This window comes from Gopherus flavomarginatus, chromosome 4, assembly GCF_025201925.1.
Source record: "Gopherus flavomarginatus isolate rGopFla2 chromosome 4, rGopFla2.mat.asm, whole genome shotgun sequence".
Lineage (NCBI taxonomy): Eukaryota > Metazoa > Chordata > Testudines > Testudinidae > Gopherus > Gopherus flavomarginatus.
This window is the reverse complement of record NC_066620.1, coordinates 28,052,563-28,061,728: the sequence shown is the minus strand read 5'-3', so window position 1 is coordinate 28,061,728 and position 9,166 is coordinate 28,052,563. Positions and strand designations below refer to the sequence as shown.

The window sequence follows — 9,166 nt, the reverse complement described above, 5'->3', positions numbered from 1 at the left end:
CACCCAAGTCACTATTCTCAAACCCTGGGTCAGCTGATTCAGGCTTGTGGGGCTTATGCGACAGGGTAATAAAATTACAGTGTAGACACTTGGGCTTGAGCCCAGCCTCTGAGACTCCACAAGGGGTGAGGGTCTCCGAGCCTGGGCTCCAGTCTGAGCCCAAATGTCTACACTGCAGTTTTTAGCCTCACAATCTGAGCCCCAGGAGCCCAAATCAGATCATCCAGGCCAGCCAGGCCACAGGGATTTTATCTCAGTATAGCTGCACTCTCAGGGTACGTCTACGTTGCAATGCAAGCCCAGGGTTAGCAGAAGTCATGTCAGCAGCCCCAACACATAAACCTAAACTATGAGGAAAAGACCCACCCACAAATAAGCTGGGCAGTGTCCTTCTCGCTAAGGTTCGTAAGTCCAGCAACCAAAAGTCATTTAACATGAGCCATCTCCTCTCTGCACCCCACGCACAGCTGTTGTCCTTAGTCAGTGCAAGCCCAGAGGTGCCTCTGTAGAGTTCATCTGCCATTCTGGGTGGAAAAGGGGGAAAATAAGAAGGCACCGTACTCACTATGTTGTCTAGGGACTCACTCACCCCTCCACAGCCACCCTGTCCTAAAGTTGGTCTAACACATAAATTTTAGCATGAGGACTCAGGCCCCAGCCCACTTGGCTTTGGAACCAATGTCCCCTGCCTAGCAAGTGCTATTGAATTGAGGGTGAGTCCCTCCATCTGGATCTGCCAAGCACAGTTCTGCTGCCCTCGATTCACACAACAAGGACAACAACCCTTTATTTCTCCTGTCCCAATAACAAGGAGACTGGGAATCCAACACCAGCCAAAAGTGATCATTTTGGCAAGCAACCCAGCATATTCCCAACATACTGTAAAATCCACATGAAGACTCATACACGAAACCTTGCAAGAAAATCTTCCTGAGGGGGTCTGAAGCACCTGCTGCTGGGGGGAAGGAAGGAGCTGTGGGTTGAGATTGAGGGGCACTGGGAATAGGAGGGGGTTGTGGGTTGGGACAGAGGAGAAGGGTGAAGAGGAGCAGGCTCTGGTTGGGAGTGAGGAGCAGTGAGCATAGGAGGGACTGAGGGTTGGGACTGAGGGGCACTGGGCAAAGAGGGGACATGGGTTTAGGCTGAAGAGTATCCTCATTTGGGGATCCAGCAGAACAGGGGAAGGCAGCAGGTGATTCTAATTCCATAGGGATATTTTGTGTGTGTGCGTGCAGGGGAGGAACATGCTATATGCCCAGAGGCCTTTATTCCTCCAGCCTGCAAGGACAGAGGGGCTGTCAGGAAGTTGCCCCTTCAATCCCCCACACACAAAGGCCCTTCTTAGAAAAGGCAAAATCCTGAAGAGAAAAAACATCAAAGAAGACTCCAGAAAGACAGATTTTTAAGATATAATGAGTAGTTTATTACCTGACCAGGGACTTGAACCCTCAGATTAAAAGTCTGATACTTTACCAACTGAGCTAGTCAGACTCACAAACAAATACGGCAAGTTGGTGCAGAGGAGAAACTAGTCAAGGAAACGAAAGCAGGAAACAATAGGGGAAATCTGCTGCGCTCTCTGGCCTGGTCAACACTACGAGTTTATGTCCAATTTAGCAGCATTAAATCACATTAACCCTGCATTCATCCACACAAAGAAGCCCTTTATATTGATATAAAGGGCTCTTAATACCGGTATCTGTACTCCTCCTTGATGACGAGTAGTGCTGAAATCAGTATTGCCATGTCAGATTAGGGTTAGTGTGGCTGCAATTTGACGGTATTGGTCTCTGGGCGCTATCCCACAGTGCACCATTGTGACTGCTCTGGACAGCAATCTGAACTCGGATGCACTGGCCAGGTAGACAAGAAAAGCCCCGTGAACTTTTGAATTTCATTTCCTGTTTGCCCAGCGTGGAGCGCTGATCAGCACAGGTGACTATGCAGTCCCAGAATCAAAAAAGAGCTCCAGCATGGACCGTTCGGGAGATACTGAAGCTGATCTCTGTATGGGGAGATGAATCTGTTTTATCAGAACTCCGTTCCAAAAGACGAAATACCAAAACATTTGAAAAAATCTCCAAGGCTATGATGGACAGAGGCCACAATAGGGACTCAACGCAGTGCTGAAACTTAAGGAACGGAGACAAGCGTACCAGAAAGTCAAAGAATGAAATGGACGCTCATGGAGGGAGGGGCGACTGAGGATTGTAGCTATCCCACAGTTCCCGCACTCTCCAAAAACCATTTGAATTCTTGGCTGAGTTCCCAAAGCCTGAAGGGTCAAAAACATTGTCGCGGGTTGTTCAGAGTATATGTCGTTCCAACGCCTCCTGCCCCCATGAAAGCAAAGGGAAAAAAATCCTCTCTCACCTTTTTTCAGTGTCACTGTATGTCTACTGGATGCTGCTGGCAGATGTGGTGCTGGAGCACTACACAGCAGCATCCCCTTCCCTTCCCTTGCGGACCGCAGACAGTACAGTAGGACAGGTATCCATCATCGTCGTCCCGTGAGTGCTCCTGACTGGCCTCGGTGAGGTCGGCCGGGGGTGCCTGAACAAAGATGGGAATGACTCCCAGGTTCATTCATAGCAGCTGGAGGCTGCGCTCCCCTCCCCCCTTTGATCCCTGCTTGCAGAAGCAATAAAGTCAGTGTTGTTTCAAATTCCTGCATTCTTTATTACTTCATCACACAAATGGGAGGATAACTGCCATGGTAGCCCAGGAGGGGTAGGGGAGGAGGGAAGCAATGGGTAGGGTTGTTGCAGGGGCACCCACTAGAATGGCATGCAGCGCATCATTTCTGCGGGATCTCTAGGGCTCTGACCCGGAGCGCCCGTTTGCCCCTCTGGTTCTTTAGTAGGCTTGCCTGATAGTCTAGGCAGAACTGACTCTCCATTAGACAAAACTTAAAGAAGAGAATGACCTGGGGAGTCATTCCTATTTTTGTCCATAAGCCCGTGGCCGACCCCATCGAGGCCAGCCAGGAGCACCCATGACAGCAGCAGATGGTGCAGTATAACTGGTAACTGTCATTGTCAACTTGCAAAGCAGCAGACGGTACAGTAGGGCTGGTAACCATCTTTGCTAACTTGCAAAAAGCAAGGGGATGCTGCTGTGTAGCACTGCAGTACCACGTCTGTCAGCACTATAAAGAAGACATACGGTGACAGTGAAAAAAGGCTGAACGGGCTCCATGGTTGCTGTGCTATGGCGTCTGCCCGGGCAATCCAGGGAAAAGGGCGCAAAATGATTGTCTGCTGTTGTTTTCATGGAGGGAGGATTGAGTGATGACATTTACCCAGACTCACTCATGACACTATTTTTGCCCCATCAGGCATTGAGATCTCAACCCAGAATTTCAATGGGCAGGGGAGACTGCGGGAACTATGGGACAGTTACCCACAGTGCAACGCTCTGGAAATTGTATAAAGTCGAGGACACAGGCCCATACTAAGCACATTAATTCGGCGGTGTGCGTCCATGTACCAAGGCTAGCATCAATTTCCCTGGCCAGGCCCTTTGGAGGTTTGAGCTACTCCCTGTGGTCACCCCACTCAAGGAGCGTTCGTTCTAGGCAGTAAGCTGGCTAGACAGTAAAACTTCAGATGCTAATCCCAATGCTACACTCAGTTTTTCCGAAAACTAGTATCTGTAAAATTAGTCTACTTTCTGGCCAGAAGAGACCATTACAGCATCTAATCTGACCCCCTGCATATCACAGGCCTCCTGCATGACACAATAGCTACTTCTGGGGGAAAGGCATCTAGTTTTCATTGAATGACTTCAGGGGATGGAGATTCCACCACTTTCCTTGGTAGCTTGTTCCTGTGGTGAATCATCCTCGCTGTTGACTATTTGGGGCTTAATTGTAATATGAATTTGTCTCTTTTCACCTTCCAATCATTGGGTCTTGTTATGTCTTTCTCTGCTCCATTCAAGAGCCCTTTAATACCCAATCTTTTCTCTCCATTAAGGCACTTCAATACTTCAGTGAAGTCACTTTTCAATCTTCTTTTGATAAGCTAAACAGATGGAGCTCTTTCAATAGCTCACTAGAAGGCATTTTTCTCCAGCCCTCAGAACATTTTGGTGGCTTTTTGCTGCCCCAGTTCCAATTTCACAGTATCTTTTTCAAATGAGGACACCAAAACTGGAGACAGTATTCCAATATCAGTCTCACTGATGCCGTGTCACCTCCTGTGATGTTATTGACATAATCTGTAACTTTATAGATCACCATTGTGACCACTGTTCTATATTTGCAGCCAATATGATAGAAAGGTTGTTGTGAAAGGGGTCTATGGAGAGGTTCTGATTGGCTGATTATAATGATGCTATCTCTAGATGTGTATCATTTTTGTAGTTGACTTTATGAATATTGGCTCTATGCTGTCTGTATTCAAACTTGTGCTATGCTTCCGAGGAACACCCCAGCCAGACAAGTTGGTGTCAGTTCTGCCTAGCCTGCTTGATGGCCCATTAAGGACCATCAGCTCTACAGTCAACCCATTGAGAGAAGGTAGATATGCCTTGTGGCTCAGCAAGGTATGCAGGGACCTGCCTATGGACAAAACTCAAAGGTTTTTCTATGCCACGTGCTGGATAGAGTGTCCTTGGGACAAAGAAAACAAAGACCACATGGTAAGAGACTGTAAAAGGCTGATGCCTCGTCTCCATCTTGTCTTCAGTCCTGCTTCCTACTTCTGAAGGGAATTTGCTACAAACTGAAGCTCTGTACAAGGGACTGAATGACCCATCCCAGCTGTGGATGGACTCCAGAGACTTGATTTGAACCTGCAGTTTATTCCATCACTGCTACAAGCCTGAACCAAGAACTTTGCCATTACTGTATGTGAAGGGTTAAAATTCATGTGCATATTATATAACAACCTGGTCTATGGATTGTGCCAGCTCTTTTCCAGACCCAAAGTCCAGAGTATAATCAAGGGACCAGAAGCCTAGCAAATAGTGACCAGCTAAAAGAAAACTGGGTAAACAGAAAGCCTTGCTTGCTAAGATAGGCTTGGTCAGCAAATTGCCAGGTGTTGGAGCTAAGAACTAAAGAATTGTATCTTATTCAGAGTTGCAGATTGAACAAAGAATCCCTGTTCCTATTGTGTAAGTCTCTTCTGTAGGGAGACGTTCTTCCCAGAGATCCAACCTTGAGTTTATGAAAAGTTGGCAGATGTCAATATAAGATATGGCATCCTTCCACCTCCCTTCCCAGGGACCAATGCCTTGCCTTAAGACACACAGAAAACAATCTTTATTGCCATACACTTTCCCTGTTTCTTTGCTTTAAACCCTAGGAATGTACCTGGAGGACAATCAAAGGAGTTGCTCCTTTCCTATGGACCTCAAATCAGAATTCAGCATAGATATTTTATACTAATAACATTTTATCAAAGTATTCATGAAATGTTATCTTGCTAACTTGAGACCATGGGTGGAGACATTATGTAACCTGTTAACCTTTGGCTACTGTGCTTATCATGTCTTGCTGCAAAACCTATCCCAGAGTTTGAAACTCCCTACCCCGTCTCTTTCCCCCACCCATGGAAAATCTATATATTCTATTGTAATCAATTAACAGTGTCTCTGAGCCTAATAAGCAAGGTGACACTCTGCCAGTTCTGTGTGTAATAAACTCCTATTCTTGCCCTCTACATGGTGGAGATTTATGTCCTTCACAGACACCTGCTGAACAAAGAGGAGATTCAGCATCCAGCTTGGCTGAATGTGTCTTCTCTCCCCACAGCTTGGTGATCTTCTGAGGAAATGGAGAAGACTGCCTTTGCCTAGCTGTACATTGCTTGCAAAAGAAACAAGTCTTTTTGGTGGCAAGTGTTGAAAGGAGCCATTAGACAAATGTGGAGACAGGAAAAATGTCCCCCAACTCAACTGGCATCTGTGGATGTTGAAGTCACAACACAAAGTGCTAAACAGTATAAGAGCACAGGCTGGTGTCAGAAGAGTCTCTACCAAAGCCTTTTCCACCAGCAGGGGCCTCTCTGTGCGCAGAACTCCTGGTAGTGTGATGGCTGCAGGCAGTGGAGAACTCTATTTTGGCATCTCTTTGTCAGTGAACATCTACAGAGGCTGTTTAAAGGTCTTTAGATAGTGATCTTTGGGAAGAGCTGGCTGAAGTGTCTTCCTAGTAACCAGAAGATCCTGGCTTGGCCTGCCAGTTCTTCCGTGCAAGTCTTGAGGGAAATGGGGAATGTCTGTAGTTTGGAATTTGCAGGTGTTGTCGTGGACCATCAAAGGGAACAGTTGCAAGTATTTTTGCAAGGCAGGCACCGTGGCTTGGGTGGCTAAAGCACCTGTCTAGTAAACAGGAGATCCTGGGTTCAACTCCCAGTAGTACCTTGTTCTATGGGTTTTGTCTCCTCTGCTCACATTTTCCTGTGTCTTTCTAGGAAACAGAAGAGACCTCCCTTGGTATCCAAGTCATTGCTTGCTAAGGAAAAGGCTTCTTTGGAGAGAAACATTGGAAAGAATCAAATCACAAGCCTGGAGTTGATGAAAAGGCTGCTGTGACTGGCATTGGCATGGTGGTTGCTTTGACTGCAATTGCTGCAACACAAAAGCCTGCACCACACGTCCTTGTGATTCGCTGGGGATGTCCACACACAGATGTCATGTCATCTTCCTTTTGATTGACACTGATGAAAAATGGAGCAGCTGGGAGAAAAGTCCCAGAGGCACTTGCCAGGTAAAGTGGAGGTTAGAGATGCAGCACCCAGTGGTGCCTTGCCAAATGTGACCACTCCTCACACTTTTTGGTCAATCTTTTGAAGAAGCAGAGAAGACTGCCTCTGCCTTGCAATGCAAATGCTTCCAAAAGAAACCGGTCATTTTTTCTGACAAGTGTTGGAAGAGGCACCTAAGAAACGTGGAGACAAGGAAAAGGTCATCGTAACTCAACTTGCATCCATGACTCTTGAGGCCACAATGCAGAGCACTGAGCACTGTACGACCACAGCTGGGGACAGAAGGGCCTTTTTCAAAGGCATTTTCCACTAGCAGGGTCTTCTCTGTGCACAGAATTTCTGATAGTTTGATGTCTGCTGGCACTGGAGATCACTATTTTGGCATCTCTCTCTCTGTCTCAGTGAGCACCCGCTGTGGTTGTTGAAAGTCTGTGATGGGATCTATGGGATGCAACCTGAACAGTGGGACCCCTGAGCCCTTTGTCCCACCACCTGGACTCCCTCTCACACATGTGATGCTGAGACAAGCTGTGAATCTCTGGCAGATATTGCACTTACACAGACATCCGTAGGTAGGGACACAGCCAACTGAATTACATGAATGCTTCTGCAGCCACTCATAACACTAATGATAGAAAGTCGCCCCCCCTACAGCTCTGCAGCCTTGCACCCCTGGATCATACCATCTTGCCTTAATCAGAAGCCTGATCAATGTGAGTTTATTACACAGGGTCCACCATTCCCTCACTGTGAATAGTACATGAACCAGCCTTGTAATGGAGCTGAGATTTCCCAAGAACTTCAAGCAAAATACACCAGTTTAAGTAGAGCATAAAACAGATTTATTAACTACAGAAAGATGGAGTTTTAAGGATTATAAGTGGTAGGAATAAAAGATTAAAGTAAATTACCATGGAAATTAAAGATAAATTCACAATCTAAACTTTACACCTTATTACACTAGGGCGTAGTTCAGTTATGCACACAGGAAGGCTTAATGCTCGAGCTGCTGCACATACTGGGCAGGCTTAAGGTCGGGCTTCCCATGGCAGGAGAGAAGAAGACTCGGCCCCTGGAGGGGCAGGCTGGGGCTTCCTGGATCCCATTTGCTCACAGGCAGCGCCCTGCCCCCACTCCCAAGTCATCCATGGCGCCCCCAGGTCGGCCAGAATGGAGCAGCAGTTTTCACTGCTCTATGTCCACTTATGGCTTACAGGCAACTCCCAGACTCACCACAGTCCACCATCTCGGCCAGAAAGGAGCCCACGCAGCCTCACCATTGCTGCTTTTCCTTTCCCCCAGAACCCCGCTTCTCCTGGACTGCAAGTAGCCACCCCTGGGATGCCAACAGGCAGCCACAGGGGTCTGTCTCCCAGCAGCCAACCGCACCTCCATGGGTTCAGCCCTCAGAAGGGCAGGTGGGGGTTTCCTGGATCCCAGTTGCTCACAGCCAGCCCAGCCTCCACCTCTAAAACCATCAGTCATGCCCCCAGGTTGGCCATAAAGGAGCCGCCATTCTCCACTTGGACTCAGCTTTGCTTGTTTTCCTTTCACCCAGAACCTCCCTTCTTCTCCTGGGCTGCAAGTAGCCACTCCTGGGAAGCCAAGAGGCAGGCACAGGATTCTACCTCCCAGCAGCCAACCACACCTCCCCAGGCTTTGCAGAATGAAGGGTGGTGCTCTACTAACCCCACTTAGCCGCACAGCTTCTTCCCTGCCTTCCTCAGCTCAACTTTCCTCTATTGCCCCATTCCTGCCTCACTTCCTCCTTTGGCCGGTCACGCAAAGGAGCCCAGCAGGAAGTGAGAGCCTCTATAGGCCAACCTCCAACAGCAGAGGTGGCCAAGCCACAAGCCTCCAAATGGTGACTGGCCTAACTACTCTAGGTTCTCCAGCCTGACACCAAGGTGCTTTCTCCACTGCTGTCAGCATCCTCTGTCATGCAGGAGTTGGAGTTATCCCAGGGACAGGCCAATAGGAGGAGTGCCCTTTCTGAACAACAAGGGGATCTGGGAAAAGAAAGCCAGCACGTTTCTGCCTGGTTTTGAACCAGGGACCTTTTGCGTGTTAGGCAAATGTGATAACCACTACACTACAGAAACTCCACCTACTGGGTTGTTGCTCACTCTGGCACAGACCGATGGACAAATCTAGAGAATGTGGTGGTAGCCCCTCGATAAGTCAGCTGGCGGAGCAGAGGACTGGAGCCAGCACTCAGGAAGTCGTCCGTACCTCGCCCGTGTGTCTCCAGCTTGAGGGAGAGGTTCATTTTCTTCTCCTTGCTGACAAAGATCAAGAGAAGAATGAAAGGTCAGGTGGGCCAACTCGGTGCAGAAGCCCATGCTGTCTTTTCCTGCTGCATAGCCTGAAATGAGGGACTCGTGGCAGTTAAAGGAACTGCTGCACTCTCAGAAAACAACCCACCCGTGCATAAAGGAGGATAGAAGAGC

General features: G+C 48.1%; 1 non-coding gene across 1 annotated transcript; it reads right to left on the bottom strand.

Moving 5' to 3' along the window:
• Positions 1-8,745: 8,745 nt before the first annotated feature.
• TRNAV-AAC (transfer RNA valine (anticodon AAC)) lies at positions 8,746-8,818 on the bottom strand. The gene has a single exon. It is a non-coding gene; the product is annotated as a tRNA-Val (tRNA).
• Between the last annotated feature and the right edge of the window lie 348 nt (positions 8,819-9,166).